The 25,976-nt window shown below is 39.4% G+C and overlaps 1 protein-coding gene across 10 annotated transcripts in view; it reads left to right on the top strand.

The window, feature by feature from the left end:
- Nucleotides 1-25,976, top strand: part of LOC120096631 (uncharacterized) — a 102,268-nt gene that overhangs the window by 23,406 nt on the left and 52,886 nt on the right. For 2 of the 10 annotated variants that reach the window (XR_015637095.1, XR_015637089.1), the window contains one exon: nt 14,667-14,784. The exons of 3 other annotated variants lie outside the window; for them this stretch is intronic. The gene's annotated coding sequence lies outside the window, so the exon portion shown is untranslated. Of the gene's footprint in view, nt 1-614; nt 857-14,666; nt 14,796-25,976 lie in introns of those variants that run through there. 5 more of the 10 variants (XR_015637091.1, XR_015637093.1, XR_015637092.1 and 2 more) reach the window with 5 other exon arrangements.

Below are 25,976 nucleotides of genomic sequence, written 5' to 3'. Positions count from 1 at the left end.
GTGTAAATTAGTCTCACAAATGGTCTCAAACTTAGAATTATGACTCTGGGCTCTCAAAGGAGAGGGAAACCTAAAGATTAATACCAACGCAAAGTCCTGGGGTACAAACTCTTCTCTCTGCCAAGGTGGCATTAGTAGCCAAACCAAGTCTGAGACTCTGGCCTAAAGTATCTTTGCTCTTTCTTTCATAGCTTCCTTGATGTCATGAGCCCCAGAAGCAGAGAACGATCACAGCTCTTTTTTCTGTGCTGTGTAGGGTGTGGTACCCAATAAGAGCCCAAGAACAATTCATTTTTCTTAGCAAAAACACATGCTTTCTTACTTGCGTCTTTAATCCCATGGAGGACCTTTCAGCCTAATGCTACTGATTCATGGAACATTCTCTTCCAAGGAATAACTGCCAAATCATTTTGAAATATTAAAAATACCATATATGAGTACATAAAACAAAGCATTTTAGAGAATTCTGGCGCCAAGAGACTTAGAAAAACACACTGGTCACATGTTCTTCCCTAAGTGTTTTTGTTTTCAGAGACGAGTTCTGTTTCACGTTAACAACTGAAGGGTGTGTCATTCTCTCTCGCTTTTTGAAAAGTTCCAGGTAGAGACACTGTCTCTTTTCTAAGACACTGAGTGGTGGTTGAGGCTGTGAGGCTGAACAGCTCATTCTCTTCTCTTCTTCTAACTCTCCCACTGAGAACTGGGGCACTTGACTATTTCAAAATTTCTGGGATCTAGATCATCCTCTTTACAAAGGGAGGAATGGAAATGGGTGATTTCTAAGGCCCCTTTAATGCCAACATTCTTCTGAAGTATTTACAAGGAACAGTCCTGAAGCAGTCCTGTGATCTCTAAGGTAAAAAGAAGGTTTGAAGTGGGGAGTGATTTCAGCAATGTTCTTGAGGATTCTGAGGTGAGATTCATTTACATATTTAACAGGATGTGAATTTAGAAGCACTGGTCAAGGCTTCAGGAGACAATGGGTGTCACATTTCAAAGGAGGTGCTAGATAGACCATACCTAGAAGTTCAAAGTAGGTGATCAAAAGCTGGATAGATGTTTTACCCACATACAAGCTATCAAAAGGGCCAACAGACAGGAGAGAGGAATTTTGAATATGTATTTTTGAGAAGTATAATGTTGAACTGTGAGACTTTTTCACTCACAAAGAGATAAGAGAAGAGGTGTCTGATTCTCATACAAAGTCCAGTGATGACAAGAGTCTATACCAGGCCCACCCAGAGAAGTTTTGTGAATGTTCTCTGCAATGGGAAACAGGCCAGGGATTGAGTGGTAGTGCTGATCAACTACTATGGCATCTGAGTCTTCTTTGACAAATCAAAGAGTAAAAGGCAAGGTGACCAAGGTGTACATGAATGAAACAGAGTGGAATTGGGGGCTGAGCAGGAGGAGAGATTGAATTTTTTGTAATTCTAGAGTTTTTCTAGAGTAGGATATGTGAGTGAGATTTTGTTGTTGTTATTGTTTTGTTTTGTTTTATGGTCAAATGAGTGTTAGGTCTAAGGGAAAGCTGTTGTGGAATCATTTTAGCTCCTGTACAAGATGTTAGGAAGGTAGAGATTCAGGAAGGGAGGGAGGAGGAAGAGGAGATAGAAATTAAGGCTATGAGGGCAATAGAGAAAGACCTCAAAGAATGCTGTGAGGTTGAGTAGATCTCTGAAGATTAGATTCTGTTAAGATTTTCTTAGATGAAATAGTGGGGCTCCTTACAACTGTTTCCATGGAGATACTTTCCCATGCCCCTGGTAAGCCTCCAGAAGCAACTTGTATGTCAGATGTCTATCAAGAATAGAATCACAGTACCTTCATAAAGAATCTTTCTGCCATGATATTATCAAAGAAAGGTCTAAACAAACCATTGCACGTTACCAAATCATGGGTTATAGAGGCTGTGCATTGTTTCCTATTCATGTAGCAGGTAACGTGACTGCCTTGTGGTTAATGCTAGCAGTTGCCTGGGTTATTTCTCAGGACTTAAAGGCTGCTTTGGATGAAAATACTGATGTAGGACATCTGGGGTGACAGGGGCAGATGAGAAAGCTTAGCATTTCTGTCTTCATATCATGTTTGTTTTTCTGCTGCCTCAACATTTAACTCATATTTAATCTTGGCATGTAGACATCTCATTTGAGACATGCTTTGTCTAGAACTATTTTACCAAGCTAACTTTACCTAGACTTTCCAGTCTCTTTTTCTTTTCCTGATGTATACGGAGACACCTTCTAGTCATCAACTCAGAAATAACAGATCAGATCATGAGAGGGATGAGGTGACATCCTGTAAGACCTCTATGTACTTCTAGGAAACACAAGAATGATTGTTTTTCTCTTTGTCAGCGTATGACTCTCCCTCATTACTCATCCCTATATCTGCAACTCTTTGGGGTGACTCTCTGCTGAATCAAGCTCTTGTTTCAACCCAACACTCATTGCTTAGATGCTGGTTTTTCTGTGGAATGAGCTTCCTTTTCTAGTCAGTAATACCACTGCCGGCCATGTCACCAGCTCAGGAAAGATTGCTGTGTTAGTGTCATGTTTCTCATTCTTGTGACAAAATGCCCAACAAAAGCAATTTAAGGAAGAAAGGATTTTCTATTGGCTCACATTTTAAAGGTATAGTCCATCATAGTGGGCAAGCCATGGTGACAAGGGTTTGAGTGAGGTGGTCACATGACATCCTCAAATATAATGTGGGGATGGTGGATAGGAAAACTCTTTAGGGGAAATAGAGTCCAACCGATGGAGTTCTTTCCTGACCTTGTGCTACACACACACTGTACCCCATTGGGGTGGGGAAGCTAAGACTCTAAATTGATATCAGGATCTTACCTTTTAAGTTGTTATGTAAATGCATATGTTAAAGCAAAATGTCTGTGCTTGTGACACATTGACTGGAATGTTTTGTTAGTGAAGAGAGTCAAGAGAGACAGAAACCTAGTTCCCAGGTTAGGCATAAATGAAGTTGGTTTGTGGTTATATCTAGAATGTCCTGGTGCACAAAGTTCTGAAAAAGAGATTTGTTAACCGTGCCTTGGATTTTCTAAATATATTTGCTGAAAAATAATTCCTTATGGAAATACACAACCAGATAATAGAACTATAGAAAATAGAACACTTTAGTATATCTTAGGTGCATACTGTCTGACTGCTTAAACATATTTAAATGAATGTAAGGAGGGCGATTATTTTGATTTTGATCCAATGGTTAAAATAGCACTTACCATATAAACAGTACATTTCTGATCATTACATGTAGTATACAGTATTTTAGTTAACATTTGAATGTTTAGTGATACATGTGAGCTTATTTTTCACAGCTATTCTGGAGTTAACAGGGAAATATATTAAATTTCAAGGGAAAATAAAACCTGATTACCAAAGTCCTTATTTCAATTTCAGTATTTTGACAGATGGTCATATCGTGTGTTTCAATTTCTGCTTTAGGAATTGTCATCAAGGAATCTAGAGAACACTGAAAACTGTTCTTTTTAACACCCGAGGAGTTAATTTTTATGTCTATGTTAAGAAATTTTGATTTCAAGTCCTTGATGCATTTTAAATAATTTCTCTGTCCCAAATCAGCATTTATTCAGTTTTGGTATCAGAAGTGAAGTACTCATGTCGTTGTTAAAATAAAAAAAAATAATGATAATAAGACGAGATAGTTTTCATTAGAAATCAGCTCCTTGGTAGGACCTTTTGCATGTTAGCAAAGGGATTGTCCACAACCATGATATCTAAGACATGGTCTATGGAGTCATGGCACAAGGAACTTTAGCCTTCTTGTAAATAAAAGATGGTGAGCCCCTCTTTAGATCTACTGAGTTGGAAGCCATTGCTGTTTAGGGCTGTGGCATTTATTGACTGGCTTCTTGTGACAACAGTGTGTCACTAGACACAGATCTGTGGTTTCCACCCCTGTCCTATCATATGGAAATAGGGCCCTGGGTCCAGGACTAGTGATCATTATTTTTCATTGCTCCAACACTCTGAAAATTTTGTATCAAACAGAGCTATTCCTCTTTCTTTCTCTCCCTTTCTTTTTTCTCTCTCCATTTCTTCTTTCCTTCCTTCTGCCTCTTCTTCTTTTAAAACTTTTATTAGTAATTTAGGATACCTGGAAAAATCACTACAAAGATCATATTCTTCATATTTTTTAGTAACCACAAGTTTATTATCAAAACCAACTAAGTCAAATTGGTTGCTTTGGTGCTGATTGAAGAGATCCTGTGTCCTCAGTCCAAATAGCCAACTCTTAATTCACTTACTTTTTATTGGACTCAGAAAGACACGTAGTGAACATTTCATTATAACCCCTCCCCCCACCATTGGAGTTTAGGATCCTGAGATAGTCAAGCAAATATATTAATTCGAGTTTTATTAATGTGTCAGGTGAGGCAGGAGGTGAGCAATTTTATATTCCTAAAGGAGTGATGAAAACAAGAACACTAGTACTTTAGGGAGGATGAAGCAGATATATTTTGTTTATTTCTTCCACTAAAGAGTCCTTAAAAGTCTCTGATGTTATATTAAAAAAATACAACTTTGAAATACAGGAGAAAAAAGAAATACAAAAAGAAAGAAGTCATGGATTCATTGAGTTTTCTTTCAGTTTCTTGTGTCTACAGGTAGAAGATAAAGTTTAAAGACAGAGCATTTAGCAAGGATAAAAGAACATCAACAAAGCCAGCCTTCTACCTAAGGAAATGGGCATTCTGGGAGACAGAAGTTCAAGAAACCACAGATAAAATGAACTCCTCTCCCCAAACAGTATCAGTGGGTGAGGGGTACCTTGTCATATATCATTGTGTTGAAATGGACATCAAATACTATCTAGGGTCATGTCAGAAAAAACCGAATAAGATGCTGACACTTTCCTTATCATCAGTGAACAAAGAGCTTGCTGTCCATCATTGTGTCTGTGGAGGGCATCTGAGATGCCTGGACCTGTCACCTCACTTATGAGAAGCTAGATACATCTTTTTACCCACCAGGGTCATGAGAAGAAAGCTTGTGGTGAGAAAGACAAGATTCCTCCTTTAAGGATGCATTCTGGAACCTGACTCTGCACCCTAATCACCACAGAAACAAGAAGCAACACCTCTCCTTCCATGTCTAAAAGGTATCAGAGAAGTTAAGACGCATATTTAATCAAGATTCAGGATTTCATAGCATAATTTCCATAGTGCCCAGATTGCAATCAAACATCATTCATCATATCAGGAAGCACACAGTTCTGGCTGAGAAAAAGAACCAGGAGATATCAACTCTAGATAGAGATGGGAAGGTTATCAGAGTTATCATATGACTCACAAGAGATTTAACAATCTACTACCGCAATAAGATATTCAGATTGGACTGGAGACTAAAGGAGTCTTAACAAGTAAAGTTGAAATGGCAGCAAAGGAAAAGAAGATTTAATAAGAATCAAAGAAAGTAAATATGATTAGAAACAAAACTGTCCAAGCACCCAAGGCTAATGAGCTCAAGGGCAGAAAGGAAGAAGCAAAGTGAAGATCAGTGGATTTAGCAACAGAAATGATTTTGTCTGAACACCACAGAGAAAGTAGACTAAACAGACAAACAAGCAAAAACATATAACCAAAATTCCAAATACTGAAAATACTGGAGAAATACTAAGAGAAAATTTAAAACTATGGGCATAGGGCATAACATTCAGAACCGGACTCCACTAAGTCAAGAATACCATCAAATTCCTCAATAACGAAAAGGAAAGAATCCCACTAGTGCGGAGCACATCCTATAGGAAGGGAGACGATCCTGTCCAGATGTTCATCTATCAGGCCATTAACAGGTTAGTAAACACTCAAAAGAAGTATAAAACAACTGTCCCAAGAATACATAGATGAATGGAGCAAAAAGATACATTTCAAAAGAATAAATGCGCATGGCCAAAACCTCATGAAAAGTTGTTTACCGTCTGTGGCTATTGGGAAAATACACATCAAGACCACACTGAGTCTCTACTCCACTCTAGTGAGAAATGCTACCACCAAAAAAAAAAAAAAAAAAAAAAGCAATAAAAGGCACTGGTGAGGATGTGGGAGAAACAGGACCCTCTTTACATTACTGGTGTAGACACAATTAAAATTAGTGTGGAGTTTTTTAAAAAACTAGGAGTGGAAGTATATATTCTAGCCATGCCAAGAGAAATTACAGGAACAGAGATGCCTGCATAGCCATGTTATGCATCACTATGAACAACTGAATCAAGGAATCAGTCTGGATGGCTGTCAGTGGATAAATGGGAAAGGACACACACACACACACACACACACACACACACACACACACACACAAAGACACCCAGTACCCCAAATGCATCAACATTCATATATACATGCATTACATATATAAACATAAACATTTATATACACATACATATATACACATGCATATGCACATATATATCACATACATAGATATATGTATACACAGGAACACATACATATATACAAACACACACAAACACAAGTATATACATAAAACACACATATACACAAATGCACATATACAAATATACATATATACCTATACACAATACACACAAACACATGCAAGCACACACACACACACACACACCCAAACATATTTATATACACAGACATGCAGACACATGCCCAAACATGCACACAGACACACAGACACACACACACAGACACACACACACACACACACACAAATATATGCAAATACATACACACAAACATACAGGAGTCACGTTGTTTGTAGAAACAGATGAAACTGGGAATCATCATGTAAAGTAAAATAAGCTAAATTCCCAAAAGCCTCTCAGCTGTGAAACTAAAGTAGGAGAGAAAAAGAAGGACCTGAAGGTGTAAGAAACTCTGGGAGAAGTGGGGACAATTGTAAGGAGTGGGGTTGAATCCCATCAAAGCACCTTATATTAGGGTTGAAGTTGTCATGATGAGAGCCTTTATTTTGTATACTTAGCATTGATAATAAAAGGAATGATACTGAACAACTTAAAAAGCAACCAAATCCAAGAATTACTCAAGAAAAACTAAGCAAATGAAAGGAAAAAAGAAATCTTTCCAAATGACTACTGACAGTAATGAGTGAGGGAGCATTGCTCCAGATGCCCTGGCACCAGAGGGACAAGGGACTGTAGAAGCAATGTTGATGTAGATGTTATAACCCAGGCAATGCCACTTATTTTTCCAAAAGACAAAGTAGAACACTTGTCCATCATGAAATAAGCTGTCTGGACCCGCAAACACGAAGTAAATAACATTTGTTGATGTTATTTTAAAATACAAATCTCAAGGTGCAGATGGCGTCACTTGCAAGCTCCATCAAGCTGTAAAGAGGAATTAACACTAAATCCACACAATCTGTTCCAGGAAATAGAAAAGAAGGGAGAGCTCCGCAGTCCGTTTTATGATGTGAGCATTGCACTGGTGCCCAAAAGCAACAAAAACAGTTCAAAATCAGAAAACAATATGGGAATATCCCTTGCGAGTACATATGCAAATTTTCTCTTTTCCCCTTTTGTGTGTGTGTGTGTGAAATCTGAGCGTGGGCATGCACGCGACACATCACATGTATGGGAGAGAGAGGACAACCTCAGGTATTCGTTCGTTCCTTCCACTTTGTTTAAGACAGGGTCTCTTAAATTTTCCTCTGCAGCCTGTGTGTTTCTAGAGATTCTTTTTGTCTTAACCTCCTATCCCACCATAGGAACAGTGGTGTACAGGTACCAACTTCTATATTTGGATGTATGAACTAGGTCATCGGGCCTGCCCAGTCAGTGAGTGGACAGCTGAGATAACTCTGCAGCACCTACATGTAGAAATTCATGTCAAAATATTCTCAAACTCACTACTGCATTCATATATAAAATAATTATATATCATGATCTACTAGGATTTATTGCAAAGGTGCAAGCTGGTTCAATATAAGTCTATGTAGTAAACCATACTGGCCTGCTAAAAATATTATGTGTGTCCATGTATGTAGACTGCCCATTTGACAACATGCAACACACATTTATAATAAAATCTTTTCGAAAAGTGCAAAGGATCTTCTTCAACAAAGGAATGAAGACTTGCATCTACTTCATGGTGAAAGCATTCATGCTCTCCCTCCAGGATCGAGAATGAAGAAAGGCATAGAGAAATCAAGCTGATGTTCAACTAGACGTTTCACTCTTACCGATGAGCATTTATGGTGCTGAGATGGTACTTTACATGCTGCTGGAGGTGAAAGATAATCAATTTCACTGAGCTATAAACCCTTCAACATGCAATAGCATTCTGACTGCAAGTTATACTGGTATAATAGTGGCACAAATGGTTTGGGAGTAACCAACTACCTTTTGGTTGGAGGAGATGAGATGGCCTATTCTATGAGATAAAACCCATACACGATACTACTCAAATGGCCAAGGACCTGAGATTACATAAGCTGTGAACCTATGGGGAAACCTACTACTATTATTTTACCATAGGAGCACAGCAATAAAAATAACTCCTAGTGATATACTTCTATACCTATATAAGAGCAGAGCATTGATCAACCCTTCAGAAAAACTTCTTCCTTCAGTAGATGTAAATTAACAATGAGACACTCAACTGGAAAATATACAGAGAATAAGAAAGCCTGGAACATTCATCTCTGAATGAGTTTTTTTTTTTTTTTAATCAATTCCCCTCTCTTACCGCCCAGTGATCTATGTAGAAGAGGAGGGAGAAAGATTCTAAGTGCTCTTGGTCTTGGATGACTCCAATGTCTTCGAGACACAAAAGAACTGATGCAGAGTGTACTCACAGAGATTGTGGCAATACACACAAGACTTTCACAAATTCAAACCAGACAAAATCCCAGTACTAAGGAGGGGAAGTGGACATAAAGTTATATCCTTACCTAAGTTATCTGTAATTTATACCTGCTGGGAAAGGGAAAATTAGTTTTCTATACTGAATATATCACTCCTATATCAATAGCACTTTAATATAGGCACCACACCCAGGAGTAGTTGGCCAACACAAAATGTACTTGTATGTATAAGTGTGTGTGTGTGTGTGTGTGTGTGTGTGTGTGTGTGTGTAAGAGAGAGAGAGAGAGAGAGAGAGAGAGAAGGTAAGAATGAAAAGAATCATGAGAGGGCAAAGAATATGATAAAATTTGTTATATGAAAAACACATATGAAACAAAATTAAAAATAAAAAGTAAGGAGCTATCAGAGCCCACTCCTGTTTTTCAACATTGTGTTCGAAGTTCTGGCCAGTTTGATAAGGCAAGAAACTAAAGTCACACAGAGAAGAGGAGAGATGAAACTGTATGTATGTATGTATGTATGTATGTATGTATGTATGTATATATGTATGTATAATATGAATTTTAATACAAGCAACTTAAGCAAATTATAGAAGATCTTCTAATGAACAAGTTTGGCAATGTCCAATCATCATAGAAGATACACATAGGGCTGGAGAGATGGCTCAGTGGTTAAGAGCACCCGACTGCTCTTCCAGAGGTCATGAGTTCAATTCCCAGCAACCACATGGTGGCTCACAACCATCTGTAAAGAGATCTGATGCCCTCTTCTGGTGTATCTGAAGACAGCTACAGTGTACTTATATATAATAAATGAATAAATCTTAAAAAAAAAGATACACATAAAAATCCAATTCTATGCATTAACATTGGACATGTTCATGTGGAAGCAAAAATGAAATATAATTTAAAAGCAATACAAATCATAAAAAACATGTTTAGCTACAATTTCAACACCATCTGTAAGACTTTTATGTTCAAAACTGAAAATTCTGATGATAAAAACATCAGCAAAGATTTAAATAAGAAGGGAGACAAATTGTGTATAGATGGGATGAGTCAGCATATTCAAGAAGTCAGGACCCTCTTATCTCATGTGCAGGTTTAGCAGTCTTAATGTTTAATTAAGTGGGGCGGGGTCAAACTGTTCATAAATGGGATGATTCAGCATATTCAAGACTTTAGTGCCTTCTGATATCATATATGGATTTAATGGCATTATTATCAAGATCCTACTAAAGTACAGACAAGATTTTCCTAAACTGTGGCAAGGAAACTATAATAAAGTGAGTTTAAAGAAAGAAAACAAAAAGAATAAAATGTAGGGATAATTGGTAATTCTTAACCATAATATACTAATTGAGACTGAGTTGACAGAAGGATAGATGCATAGACTCACAGAACAAAACGAAGTAATGGGACAGAAAAACATGCCGGCATAGACTTGCTCTACTATTTTGAGCACAGTACTAAAACAAAGCACTAGAGGAAAGCACCTTCCAGTCAACTCATAGATAAGGCAAAAACATTTTAAATAGGAAAGTTAGACTTTGACCAAAAATTCACATTTTATGCAAAATTTTAACTGAAATATATTTCACTCTTAAATTCAAAAAAGAAAACAGAAAACTAAAACTTTTAGAAAAAATGGACAAATCCTTTAGTTATCTAGTTAAAAGGTTATGTTAAAAGTTTGTAAATGACTTCCAGCCCACAGCTCAGTCTGGTGCAGAGCAGGCACTCCAGAGTCCCTCCTACACCCAGAGACAGCTCGACACCTAGGAGGTTCATCACAGCCAGGCTCACAGGTGAGACACCCCTGCCTCAAAACCTAGCCTAACTGGGACCCCCACAAGTGCAGTGGTCATGGGACCTATCAGCCCTGCCCTGCTGGAGACACATCTTCCCCTGCAGGGACATATCTTTCTCCCAACCCACAACTTGACCTGGGGCAGACACAGCCAGAGACAGCTTGACTTCTAGGACTTTCATAACCAGTCTCACAGGCCCACAGGAGGGACAGGATCCAGTCAGAGACAGAAAGTCCACTTAACACCTGAGATGACCAGGTGAGGCAAGAGCAAGAACATAAACAACAGAGACCAATGCCACTTGGAACCATCGGAACCCATTTTTCCCACCACAGCCAGCCCTGAGTGCCCTAACACACTGGAAAAGCAAGACTGTGACTTAAATCCTCTATCACGAAAATGATAGAGGGCCTTAAGAGGACATAAATAACTTCCTTAAAGAAATACAGAAGAACAGGGCAGGAGGGAGTGGGTCATGAAGGCAGGGAGTGGGAGGATGGGATGGGGGGTTCTGGAGGGGAAACTGGGAAGGGAGATAATATTTGGAAGAAAATATTCAATAAAAAATGAAAAAAAAGTCTTATTACCCATAAGGCAATAGAAGCTGTCATTAAAAGTCTCCTAACCAAAATTAGCCAGGACCAGATGGTTTTAGTGCAGAATTCTATCAGACATTCAAAGAAGACCTAATACCAATACTTCTCAAATCATTCTGAGAAATAGAAACAGAAGGAATGCTACAAAATTTATTCTATGGTGCCATTGCTATGGTGATTACTTAAACCACACAAAGACCCAACAAAGAAAGATAACTTCAGACCAATTTTGCTTATGAGTATTGAAGCAAAAATACTTCCTAAAGTTCTTGTAAACAGAATCTAAGAACACATCAAGATAATCACTCACCGCAAACAAGTAGGCTTCATTCCAGGGATGCAGGGATGGTTCAATATATGGAAACACATCAATGTAATCCACTATATAGACAAACTCAAAGGAAAAAGCAATCACAGGATCATCTCTTTAGATGCTGAAAAAAGGCTTTTACAAATTACAACATGTTGAAAGTCTTGGAAAGATCAGTAATTCAAGGCACACACTCAAACATAATAAAAGCAATATACAGAAAACCCACAGAAAACATCAAATTAAATGGAAAGAAACATGAAGCAATCCCACTAAAATCAAGGACAAAACAAGGCTGCTTATATTCTCCCTATTTATTCAACATAGTATTTGATGTTCTAAGGAGAGCAGTCAGATAACGAAAGAAGGTCAAAGGGATACAAATTGGAAAGGAAGAAGTCAAAATATCACTATTTGAAGATGATATGATAGTGACCAAAAGTTCCACCAGAGAACTACTAAGCCTGATAAACAACTTCAGTAAAGTGGCCATATACAAAATTAACTTGAACAAATCAGTAGCTTTTCTCTACACAAAGGATAAATGGGCTGAGAAAGAAATTTAGGAAATGATACCCTTCACAATAGTCACAAATAATATAAAATATCTTAACTTAACTTTACTAAGCAAGTGAAAGATCTGTACGACAAGAACTTCAAGTCTATGAAGAAAGAAATCACCCATCCGTCCATCCATCCATCATCCATCCATCATCCATCCATCCAGAAAGTCAATCAGCAAGCCAGTCAGCTATCTAAACAACAAACCATCCAATCAGCCAACCAACAAGCTAGTCAATCTACCAAACAACTAGTCAACTAAACTACCAATCAATGAACCAACCAACCAAACATTCAATGTGTTAGTCAATCTATCAACAAACTAACAATTAAAATAACCAACAGCTCAACAAAACAACTAGCTAACCAAGCAGTCAATCAATCCACCCATCAACCAACCAGGTCAACCAACCAGTCAACCAACTACCTAACTAAATAACCAACTATCAAGCCAATGAACCCATCAACAAGCCAACCAAGCAATCAACCAACCAACCAAGCCACAAACCAATCAGCTAAACAACCAACCTACCAACCAATCAAATAACCAGCCAGCCAACCAGCCTGTCAATCATCCAGCCAAACTACCAACTAAACAGCCAGCCAACTAGATAACCAAACAATCTATCCACCAACCAAATCAGTCAACCAGTCAAACAGCTAACATTGATATATGTCTATCATAGTTGTAAGTCTGATATATTCCTTGCCACAAACATGAATATACATACCACTGATGACTATCTATTGGCCATATAAGGGAAAAAATTTTAAAGGCAGATGACAAATCATAAGATTTATAATAACCCAGAAGATATGGCAAGGTAGGTATGGAATAAGAAAAGAAGATAACCTGCCGAGTCCATGCAAAAGGATCCGTGCATTTAATAAGATTGGATTATGAGTAGAGTATAAAACTCAAGCTTATGATCATTCATCCTCAGGTTTCAACATAGTCTATCTTTCCTTTCTGCTCCCTACTAGCTACTTTTCATTACTCCCACATGTGTTCTTGTTGCTTCATCCATATTCTTTCTCAACTTGGAAACCAGAGGACCATCACTCTGGATCTTTTAATGACTTCAATTTACCACACAGAAGTGTACACTCCATTTCTCCAGAACAAACATGCACATTTTGAGGTTCTGATCACATGCCAACAGGATGAGGTACTAGGACATTCGTTGACACAATACTTAACAGATGGAAGTCTTTCTTTTCTAGTTAATGGTTGTGACAACTCTGAGAAGCTTGATAGCTCCTCAGATCTCTCTCTCTCCTACTGATATATAGATGCAAATTGGCTCTTGTTGAAGTAATGATATTAGTTAATACAAATAACACCTAGTATGTTTCAGAAATCTATCTGGAATGTAACTAGAGTGAAGAAATTCTAGCTCTTATATATTATGGGAATATTTACTTTGGGTTTCCATATGCTTCATTCAGTTACATTATTTGGGGCTGTTTCTCTTATGACCCTCTAACAGCAACAGTAGTTTTACTAATAATGTACTTGCTGGCATACAGTAGATGGTACATTAATAAATGCATGTTGAACTATCATATGTGGAAATTACTAGATCCTGGATTTCTATGTCTCTTCTGATTAGGTCATGGTAGTAGTCACTGAAGTCTGGAGCTCTCTGCAATAGAATGAGTGTGTCCTTGGGGTCAGGGACAGAGGTGGCAGGCAGTCTAAGTATGCTTTGGTTATTATGTGTAGATGAACTCTCTGAATTCTTTTCAGAAGTCAGTAGGCCTCTGTGTGATCACGGAGCACTTCCTTGTTGATGGTATAAGGTGCTTTGTGAGGTAGCTCAGAAAAGGACAACATGGGGCTACAGGGTATCCCTAGGATTTCTTTTATCTGAGATGGAAACTGTAGAGAGGTTTCATAGTATATAATTATAGTTAGGAATACATGTAGAAGTACAAATTGTTCTATGGTCATGTGGACCTTTCTCTCTCACTCTGCCCTGCCAGCCCTCTTTGGGGCTCCTTAGCCATGCCTCTCATCTTTGCATTCACCATTATATGTCTTTTGCATATTCTTCTGCCAAATGTCTATTTGGAAAACTCCATTAGCTTATCCTTCAAGTCCTTATTCAACAGTTATATTCTTGCCTGTACCAACCTTATTTCATAGCCTTCCTCTCAAAGTTCCAATCTTCTTCTTCCCCTTTTCTGATTCTGCTCAGCTCACCTCTAGAATAACATATACATTACTTGGCTTGCTGGTCACATGTGGAGCTTGCATTTTATCTTCATTATTAGAAAGAAGCCTCACTGCAGAGGCTGTATCTGTTTTGTCCCCTGCCATATGCTATGTGTGTGGAGCAGTGCATCTCACTAAGACATGCTCAATATTGTGTGAAGATATATAAATCAGACAGGGGTTGGGGAATAAAATTCTAGGATGAAGCAATAGCTTTGCTTGGAAATTCTCCAAGCCAAGAATAGATGCAGCCCAGAGAACGAAGATTACAAAGAAGAGGCTTACACATAGAGTCACATGGGCATATTAATGGGTGCTCTGGTTTCCTAGGACTAATGAAGAAGCAGAACAACTCTAGGAATGTAAAGCTGAAGCACCATGAGATAAATTGTTTGAACAACACCAATTTATCAGGTCATAATTCAGGAGGCCAGAAGTCCAGATGGAGGTGAGAGCAAAGTAGGTTTCTTTAAAACATCTTGAAGAACCTGTTCCAGCTTCTTGTGTCTACAGATATTTTGACGCCATTGTCATTGGTTAGAGTCCACTACACATCTCCCTATCTCTTCTTCTTCTTTTTTTTTTTTTGGTTCTTTTTTTCAGAGCTGGGGACCGAACCCAGGGCCTTGCGCTTCATAGGTAAGCGCTCTACCACTGAGCTAAATCCCCAGCCCTTCTTTGATCCTCTAGTTCTTACCCCCTTTGTATGTTCAGTTCAGACTTCCACTCATTATAAGAATACCATGGGATTAGCTAGCTGTGGTGCCATATACCTTAATCCCGTTACTCAGGATGCAGAAGCAGGTGGATCTCTGTGAGTTGGAGCTCACTCTGGCCTACAGAGCAATTTCTAAGACAACCAGGGCTATGCATAGAGAAACCTTGTCTTGAAAACCAAAACCAAACCCACCAAAACAAAACCAAACAATCTCTCCAAAATAACTCCTCTCCCAAACAAACAAACAAATGAGCAAGCAAACAAACACCAATGGGATTAGAAATCCACCCTACTTTCTTGTGACTTAATCTTAAGGTAAGATTTACAGGTACGGTCACATTTGAAGTGCTGTAGGTTCAGCCTGCAACTTGGGAATTTCTGGGGGACACATTGACCCCTAACATGATACAACCAAGTGTTCTATTATAAAATCATTCCTACAGGTTAAATATAATCTCTTCTAGTCTTCTAACAATGTAAAGGAAAAGCTGAAACTCAAGAGATACGCAGCATAGGGTGGACTGAGTATATTCTCACAGAAGTGTAACTTCACCTTTATTAACAATGTGACTTAGAATCCTCCAGGATGAGCTCTGATTTCCATGGGGATATGGCCATGCAGGCTTGGTGTTACCAAATGGGGCACAGGTCGAAATAGTTAATTTTCAGTGTCAACTGGATTAGATTTAGAATAACCTGGATGATACACATCTAAGTATGTCTATGTTGGCCTTTCTGTAGAAATTTTACTATAGAGGGAAAATCCACACTGAATGTAGGTGTCTTTGTTTCATGGACTGGGGTTCTAGATTAACTAAAAAAGAAAAAAAGGGGGGAGGAATTCAAGTGGAGCACCAACTTTCATTCTTCTTTCCCTTGACTGTAGACACTCGACCAGCCTGCCTGTGTGCTGCCCTCACAGGGAAGGCTTCTCCTGTTGTCACACATTCCCCATTATGAGGGTCTAGACCCTAAACAGTGAGCCAAAATAACCCCTTCCTTCTCTAAGATCTTTTTATCAGACACTTTGTCATAGTAACAGTAACAAAGTGAAAATAACTGATACGGAAGCTAGATGGGAAACTCAGCTGCTGGAGAAAAGAATAAGGCATAAAATATGGTAGGTCACATAAGAGCTGTCAGACCAACAAGCAGTAAGTACTTCTGGAGTCCGAGATAAAGTCTATAATTATTTCTTCATCCATAGAATTGTTCTGGACACCTTTCTCGGCAGAGTCTATGGCAAAAACCATTAGGCACCCACAGCAGGAATACAGAAAGGCATAGTTGACTATCAGACCACAGTATAACAGCATTAGAGTTAGTCCAACCAACTATGTAGATAACTGCTTAGCGAGAAAGCGCCTTTACTTGGTTTGCACTGGCAAAATTCTTGGCAATACAATTGATTTTTCAGCTTAGAAACTTGAAACCAGAGTTAGGTAAGTAATGCTTTACAGATGGAGTGATTGCTAAAAGTCCCTTTGAACACTGGAAAATGCTGTGGTCAGATTCAAAGCCACTGCAAGATCATTTTATAAAGAACCAGCAAGGTGGGACATACACCCAGACTCTTATCTGTTCGTGGTGTTGGTGGCGCGGGGTGGGGGAAATGTCGACGGAATTAATTCTAGGGTTTATAACTTCTACCTATCTTTTTCTCCACTTCTCTTTCTCTTTCTTTTCCTTTTTGAGAGGGATAAAGCTATTTGTGAGCAGCTGGTGTGAACATGGCTAGGTTAGTTCCATAGTAATTAGACAGGCCTTACTCAAATAAAGTATGCATGGATGGCATGGGCCTGAAATGCCACTTAAGGGTATAGAACTCGCAAAGCCTCCCCCTCATGTGTTTTGGGACAGGCGCAGGCCTGCTGACTGGAAACAGAGAAGCAGAGATCGCTAAGTTGTCCATCAGTACAGAAATGAAGAGACGAAGAGTGCACAGTGTGGATAAGGCTATAGCAGGCCGCAGAGATGAAATGGAGTGGTGGTTCTCAATGTGTGACAGTAGAACCACTGTCACCAACATCAGCCCGGATAACTTAGAGTCGTGGTGTCTACTTCAATTGTAGTGAATCAGAAGAATTGGGGCTGGAACCCAGGTTTATTCTTTGAAAATAGGCTCTTTATGGAGCTTGTGGTGGATGGTGAAGTTTCAAGGCTCCCAGACAAGACATTCATATGGGCAGATATCAATATACAGCTAGGAAGATTATGCTTCCCTGTGGATCTCTGGGGTGTCTGGAACAAATCTGATTCTCAAACCTTAGGTGGGGATGCTGGAGCCCAGGGACGTAATCTAGGGAAGCAATGATATGTACTGATAACATACAGGGAAGCAACGCACAGCCTAGAACTGACAAGGTCTAAATGTCCATGGAGCGGACATGGATGACTCCCAATGCATTGCCCTCACAAAACCCCATCTCCCTCAAACTTACTTGTGTTTAGAAGATGTGTGCATGTCATGGCTCCTTAATGAGCTGATCTCCTGTTCAATTAGAGAGAGCAAATATAAACCTAGTGATATTTTATAGTAAAGTGTGTTGGCCCCAGTGCTGAGAAGTAACTTAACCCAGTTCTTAAACAACTCTCAGGTATGACCTGAGTCTGCGGACAGGTAGTGCTGGGCTTTATATCCATGGTCTCCAGGGTGATTACTGGTCCACACTTTCCTCTTTTTTGACTCAGTACTATGCACATGCATATGTGATGGCTTTCTCTCCTTGTGGCATCCTAAATAGATGCAGATTTTCTTATATTACCCAGCAATTAATTATTCTGGGAAATATGTTTTCTCCCCCAAACTTTAGCCCATATGCATATCATCCATTGTAATTCTGTTGGTTTCCCAGGATTATATGATTGCCGTTCATATCTTATAGCTATGCTCAGATGGTTGGATCAATGATCATAACTGCCCCTTATTCTGAATGTCTCTTTGTGACCCATTTAACAAACGTTCCTTAGACTGTAATGGCTTTGGGGTCACATGTGCTTGTGTTCACCTGGTGTCCTGATTAGCTTGTGATGCTGCTAAGCCTTTGAACTGTAAGTACAATGCTATTTTTTGAGAAACATTAGTTTATTTATAATTACCTGTCCATATTACTTGTTTCCTCATGACATTTACTTGACCATACTGCATTCAATGTTTAGTGTAGAGTTCTTACAAACAGGGAAGAGGTCAATCAGTAAGAAATGAAAAATGTATGGTGGAAAACTTCCATAAGCATATGCAATCTGAAACTGATATATTTAATTAGCATTTGTTATTTTTAAAGGACAGAGGCTGGAAACACAGAAAAATGCTGATATGACTCAAACCCATAGGTTTTTTTCAAACAAACCAACAGGAAATTGCGTAGCACAGTTTAAGGGCAAGGGTAGAAAGCACCAGATGGGAATAGTGTCTTTCCCCGCTTCTCAGGAACTCACCTGTGGTGTGAGGGTTCTGTACCCTTCCCATCTCTGGCTGTCTGGCTTCACTGAACCATCTACTGCATCAACATCTTCCCTGGGGTACCCCGTATCCATTCCTGGTTCACTGAGGGTCTTTACTCCTATTTAAGTACCTTATTCAGAGATCACTGGAGGACTTCTTCATTTTCCCCACCATCCAGATTATTCTATAAACAATTCTTCTTGCCAAAGTGTTTTAAAATATATTCCCTGTCCTTGCCAGGCTTCTCACTTACATCAGTGAAGTGAAAACTTCTAGTTCTTTGGAAAGTTAGTTATGTCAAATGATGTTTTGCTGGGGCACACAGGTGAAAGGGTGTCTTGCTAAAGCAAACACATGAAAGACTGTTTTCCTGAAGCAGATTCAGGTGAAAAGATGTTTTGATATTGCAGACACATGAACGGATGGTTGATGAAGGCATATAAATATGACCCCCTCCAACAGTGAGAGAGAAGCACTGAGCCTTGGTTTGGATTGTCCCACCTTGCTATTCTTCATGTTGGTTTGCCTTACGTAGCATTGTTGAGCTCAATTTGTGATAACACCGCCATTGAGAGAAGCTCTCCCAAGAACTGCTCTTGAGGTTCTGGTGGCAGCTTGCTGCTTCTGTGGCCTTGCCTCTCGCTGATTAGGGAGCCTGGTGGTTTCTTCACAATTGAACTACAGTTTCTGGTTCGTGCCTGATATCTGCTTGCTGAAAGGACTGTACTGTAGCTGCCAAATCACATTTGGTGTCTGCTATAGGAATGAACTGCTGGCAAAGAAGAGCGAGTTCACCCCAAAAGAACGATCACTGAAAGCCTCACTTCCCCCATATCCTAATAACTTTTTTTTCCCACCCCCTCTGCTGGGTGATGGGCTTGAGGAGAGGTTGAACCCTCGTTAAAAATAGGTTGCAAAAATTTTTTGCTTACGTTTCAGACTCTATCAGCTCTTCTTGCTACTTGAGTATAATGCCTTTAAGGTGGTTGATTATTTAGTTTTTAAAGCTATATATAATATATTAATTATTATTTAGACTGTACATATTGTGGGGATGGTGATAATTTGTTACATGAATGCAACATATAATGACTAAGTGAAGGGATTGCTATTTCAAGCATATGAAAATGTTTTTGATTAACTTACAGCATTGTACATACTTATGAGGTTCATTGTGACATTTCAGTGCGTATCTGTGATATGCACTGGTACAGTCAGGGTGAGTGATATATCCTTTCCTTATCATTCCTCTGTATAAAGTCTTTCCGTTCTTCCTAGTTTTTATGAACCATCCCATAGGTTATTGTCCACCTTGCTGTTCTGGCGAACACCGAAGCCCATTCCATCTCTCTGACCGTGTTTGGGACCAGCCATACAGCACATTTTTAGTCAAGTGTTTGAGTTGGCTCCCAGTTTCCTCTTTCCTAATTTCAAAGGTGCTTTTGAACAACCAACGATACATAGTCTATTCTCTAGAATTATGAATAAAACCACCACTGAAGTAGTTGTTTGCTAGTGTCCTAGGACTTTAAGATTTGAAGAAAGCAAGCAAGCAACCTACTAACCTGTCAATCCGCATTTCAAATGTGTTATGAGCTAGGGACACAGGTCATGAAGACGTCACATATACCTAACATGGCTGTAGGTCACACTTGTTATATGTACTGATTATTGTCATTTCTAAAGTTTGGTGGCATGTCTTCTGTTTTTATCCCACATAGTGTCTAAATATGAAGCACAGAGTTCTTGTCAGTGTATACTCATATGGACACAGAGCAGCCATATGTTCGTGCACTTTGCTAGTTTAGTTGGGAAGACTAGAGTTAAAAGCTGTTTATGTCACATCGCAAAAACTTGAAAAGAGCCAGAAGGCAGCATTTTCCTCAGACATCCTGGCCACACATTCTCAAGGTCTTCCTCCTGGGATGGTTCACTGCTCCTTGTACTTGAGCCTCCAGCCAACCATCTGCCCATTCCTCTCCTCTTACCCAGTGGTTTTCAGTTACATCATCTGTGTGTCAGTTTTAGTTAAGTCTCTAGGGCTCCTCTTTCAGCCTCAAATAGCTAGCAAGATAATGGGAAAAGAGACCTCTATAGGAAAAGAGTCATTCTCGGTAGGAATGTAAATTGTTCCAACCAATATAGAAAGTTGTAGGAATTTTGTTTAAAAACAAATAGAAACAAAAACCAAAACAAACAACAACAATAAAACCATAAAAATAAAACTTCCATATGACCCTGCTAGATCACCCCTGAGACTATACTTAAGTCATCACACCACAGAGATACTTGTACATCTTTGCTTACCAAAGCAGCTGAATTGTGGACTCAGCATAGGTATCTGTCAACAGACAAATGGATAAAGAAAAATGTATACAAAGGAGTTTTCTTCAGACATAAAAGTGAAATTATATCAGGTGTTGGTAAATGTTTGCAATTGGTGAACATTTTATATTATAGAAAATAGGCCAGACTTATAAAGACAAATATCAGAAGTTTTCTTCCATTTGTAGATTCTAGACAATGCATAGATAAATAAAATTATATGTATATAATATATATATGTATATATATACATATATATGTATATATATATATATATATAATGACAGCAGCAGACATGGCACAGTCTAGAGGAAGGTGGTCGAGAAGGAGACAGGAGGAGAGAGAGCACTGGGAGGTGAGCATGGTCAAAGTGTATGATACACTTGAAGGATTCTCATTATGAAGTCTATATGTGCAAGGAATATAAAACAATACAAATTTTAAAATGCTTATCAGTTCCTCCCAGTGAAATCATCTTCTTCCTAAAAGACAGTATACTTTTTCTGTTAGAAACATATCTTTCTCCCTTAAAGGAATCAGGGTTCCTCACACAAGTTACATTTTTCTGATAACGTTAAGTTTGATATTATCAGTACCATTGTTTATTGAGACAGTCTGATGAGTTTGCAGTAGGAAATGTAAGAATTCTTCCTTCATTAAATATAGAACCCACATATTGAATAAGTGACACCTACCATTAATGAATAATTATAGAAGTCATTTAAGAAAGGAATTAAAAACCTATGATGTCACTTCACATTTGAGTTCTAACCTAGAGTAGGCTCTGAGAGAATTCCCATTAGGAAGGGCGGAAGATGGGGCAGCTCCACGTGAACAAGGGTCTCTACAGAGAGAAACATAATCACCAACTCTGGTGTGTTGAATTTACCAGTTTCCATGATAGAAATATTCCCAGTGTGGCTGGCTTCAAAGTATCAATATGAAGTCAGGAAGACCAGCGCAACCAGCACCATCATGCTGCAATTCTACACTAGAGAAATGACCCAAGGGACACAAACAGTGACTCAATTTAGTGAAAATAATCACAAACAGTGAATTTTGACTGTCACCTTTGTTTTTTGGTATAACTTGTCTATGAGTTTATGTGTTTTATTTTTAACAACAGCACCCCTTAGCAACCAAGTGTAAAATTCCTAAATAATAAGAGCCCATCAAGGTGTACCCAGCATAGCAATGAAAACAGAATGGTTATGATGGAGTCTCTGTGTTACACAGAGCACGCACAAAGGCCTGTGGTAAGGAAAGGCTTGGTTTGTGGATAGAAGATTAATGATCTGACTCACTGTGGTGAGGAGGATTTTCCTCCTGGTGACTGAGTGGTTTTTATTGAGTGGAAATACTATGACGAAGGTTGTGATCTGAATGGGACAAATGCCTCAACAGTTTGTCCCACTCTGAATTCCACTAACAGTCAGAGGGAGACTTGTTTTAGGAGGCAGATGAAGAGGTGAGAAGTGATGAATTAACAACTTAGAACCTAGAAATGGCGTCTTGCACATTTATAAATACATCTGTAAATAGACCAGACATCTGAGGACCAAAGCAGTCTTATCTTCAAAATAAGAGTCTCAGGAAGCAGAGGGAAGCAGGTGTTTTTCCTCTCCCTCCCTTTTTCATGGGTTCCTATTTTTGCAACATCACTTCCCCTAAGTGTCAGACAATTATATCTGCTAATATATATTTTTGACAGTATCATTCTGGGAAGGAAAATGGCAATTATTTATGCCTCTCCCTTTTGGTGGAAGAGGATGGGACAATAAATCCTACAGCATTGCACTCTGGGAAAGTCCCCTTCCAAGAGATTTCAGAGATCACCACCCAAGATTAGGAAGAGCAGTACATACCTACAGCTGAGAGAGAAATAACCTATCAGCTATCTCTACTTCAGTTATGGCTGTGGTTATGACAGTGAATTCCTTAAACTCATCCTTCTAGGTTTTAGACACACAACTGCCTATTTCTGCAACATCACTTCTTCCAAGTGTCAGACAATTATATCTCCTAACCCTTTTTTTGCCAGTATCATTCTGGGAAAGAAAATGACTACCATTCATGCCACTCCCTTTCAGTGGGAGAGGATGGAACAATAAATCCTGTAGCACTGCACTGGAACCATATCTGCTAACATCTGCTTTTATCCTCTCTGTGACAGTAGGCCTGCTCCCAGACAGTGCTGTCTACCCTTGGGGCCAAGTGCCACAGCTCCCGTCATGGCCAGCAAGCCCTTCAGATGCTACCACCCTGGACATCTTTGGCAGAAGCCCACTTTCTCTTCTTTATTCTCCATTCAGACCCTGTCCCTATCATCCTGGCTTGAGTTGGCCTTACACCAGACACATCCTTTGAGACAGTCAAATTCCTCTTTCATGCCGTGTTAACTGTATTGTACTTGGTAAGGTAGTAATGCTCTCTGGGCCTCTCTTTGTTCCCTTATGTTCCTGGATAATATGAGGATTAGATTCTTCTCCCCTCCACCCTCAGCCCCCAAGTTAAGCAAGTAAATGGTTCACAGTGTCTGGTACAAGCAATTAATGGCAGCCCGACACTTTCTAAGATTACTGCTTATGTTGGCTGCATGGCCCAACATGAACATATGTACTTATGAAAGCTCAGGAATTTGTTCACACACTCTGCCAACCACAATGACCAATCTCCCTTGCTGGCCATAGTTGATAGGAGCTATTCACCCTGTGCATCTGTGACATTGAAGGATGTTTCTATCACTTATAATTACTATGCTAGCTATCTGGAGAGGCTATGCCGAGATGTCCCTCTCCACAGACAATGGCTATTCCTGCACGTCCACCACGCTCATGTGTCTTTCTCCTAAGGTGTTGTGTCTAGAGGCATATTGCTAATATTTATTCTTTTAAGTGTATTTTTCAAAGTTATCCAGTGACTCACCACATCTTTAGACAATAGGCCTATTCTCTACTGTTCACGCATGCTCACAGAGACAGAAGACACGTTTCCTATGTGCATGCATTCCGGCAGATATTGCAATCATTATTTTCATTTCTTGCCACAAGCAGCCTCATGAAAACCTGCCCTTGACTTGGTTCTGTAATTAAGGTAAACAAAAGCCACAGAGATTATCGACCTGGTCTCCAGTTCCCAGATTTGCAAATCCTCTATTTGATTTGCCTGACATGAACACCCCATGAACTCTGTGGCATCTTCTACTTTAAATCTGTGGGCAAATGCACATCTTCATCATCCTGATGGCACTACCACCATCACTGCTTGGAACGTGATGGCAGCACTGGTATGAACGTATGTTCAAGACAGAGAATTTTGATATCACCCAACCCAAGCTTTTTCTCTTTTTCAAGAATCCGGGTCCCTTCCAAATGGTTCTAGTCTATTGACAGCTTAAAATTTTCCTACTTATTGAGATTAGAACAAGAAGTTTAATTGACTTACCATCAAAGGCACTGCAGTTTAGTAAGCAATCAGTTAATGGCCACAGCTGCTTTCACCAGGGGTCTTCTGTGTTATGGTCCAAATCTCAGCTGATGTGAAAGGACCAGCAGATTCTCCTGTCAGAATGCCTGGTGTCTGAATTGTGCTTTTGGTCAAATAATCATCCCTTTGAGGCTCCCCTGTGTGGGCCCAGGACTCTTCAGAATCTTGACTATTTCCTGAGCAGAGACGTCAAGGGAGAAACCATTTGCCTGGTGGAACCTCTGGCTTGCCACTCGGGATATGAAGTTTCCATCAGAAGTTTGTGCTATGGTGGTTCAAGGACAAAGCAAGAAGGCAGAATCCAGGTAGAGCCATCAGCCCCACCCACAGCTGTGTTTACATCAAACAGGTATGCATTCCAATTGTCCCTGAGCTCAGAAATGTAAGGCTACCTCTTCTTAGGATCTTTCTGGAACAAAGACAGCTACTATACCATTTGTTTTCTTTTTTCTGTGCTTTCTGTGTACAGTCTATGTGCTGGTCTTTTGTTGCACACATTGCGAACAATCTTCTCCCAGGATATGGCTTCTCTTCTCACTGTTCTCATGGAGTCTTTTGATGAAAAGAACTTCACATCCCATTCTGTATTGATTGGTGAGGGTTGCCTGGAGCGTCACTTTACAAAGGGATCTGAGAATGAGCTGGCTCAGTAGGAACGAGCACCATGATCTATTGGAGACTTCTGACAATGATGAGAGCCCCTAGGTCCACCAATTCACAGTGCTGGAATAAGCTATCTAACTAGACAGTGATTTCAGACTACATTTCTACCCATGTTCTTGTTGGATAGAACCCTGGGGATGAGCTAATGACACGGTAGAAGTTCCTGAAAGAGCAGAGGTAATGCAGACTATTAGGATGTAAGGGATACACATCATCCTTCAAGGAGAAGGTAAAAGTTTACCTTTCTAGTAAAACATTACTCTCAAGATTGATGAATGAATGGCTTTGCCAAGTAGAAAAAGTTGTATCAAGTTTCAGTTATACAAAGTCTGAATAGCCGAGAGTTCTGTCTGCAGACAACAGCCCAGGATTGGGAACTTGAAGGTTTGAGGGCATCTTTCGTGTCATGTAGTCTCATTTAAAAACGTAAAAAAGAATAAAAGGCACAAAGTAATATTTAGAGACGACGGCTGTCCATTACCTAGAGAGTGTAGTAATGGTCTATAAAGTCATCTACTTGTTTATACAAACAAACAGATTATATATGAATTATAGGTCAGAAACTCTATTTGAAATATAAGAACAGCTCAAGAAATGTCAGCAAACAATGGTGGGACATCCTGGCATGTCCTCGAGAGTTCCAGTAGCTTGGTAGGCCTTCTGACCAAATATAGCAGACTGTGTTAAGAAAGGAGTTTAGAGAAATAGGTGACTGGGTATTTAAAAGATCAAGGCAAGGGGGTATGCTGGTTGGTCTCATCAACCTGACAGGATTTAGAATCACACTGTGATTTAGGAGACACACTGTGCATATCTGTCAGGGTGTTGACAGAGAGAATTAACTGGAATGAAAACTCTGAATACAGATTTCACCAACAAGGAGCCCAAACACAGAACTCTGAGAGAAATCAGCCCCTGTGCATCTTCCTGTTTGTTTCTTTGAGAGAGTGTAGCTGACGCTTCTACACCCAGCTGGCATCAGACGTTAGCTCTTTATTTTATT

This window comes from Rattus norvegicus, chromosome 14 (genome assembly GCF_021556685.1).
Source record: "Rattus norvegicus strain SHRSP/BbbUtx chromosome 14, alternate assembly SHRSP_T2T, whole genome shotgun sequence".
Lineage (NCBI taxonomy): Eukaryota > Metazoa > Chordata > Mammalia > Rodentia > Muridae > Rattus > Rattus norvegicus.
Note: the sequence above shows the minus strand (reverse complement) of the source record. Positions and strands in the feature narration are given on the sequence as shown.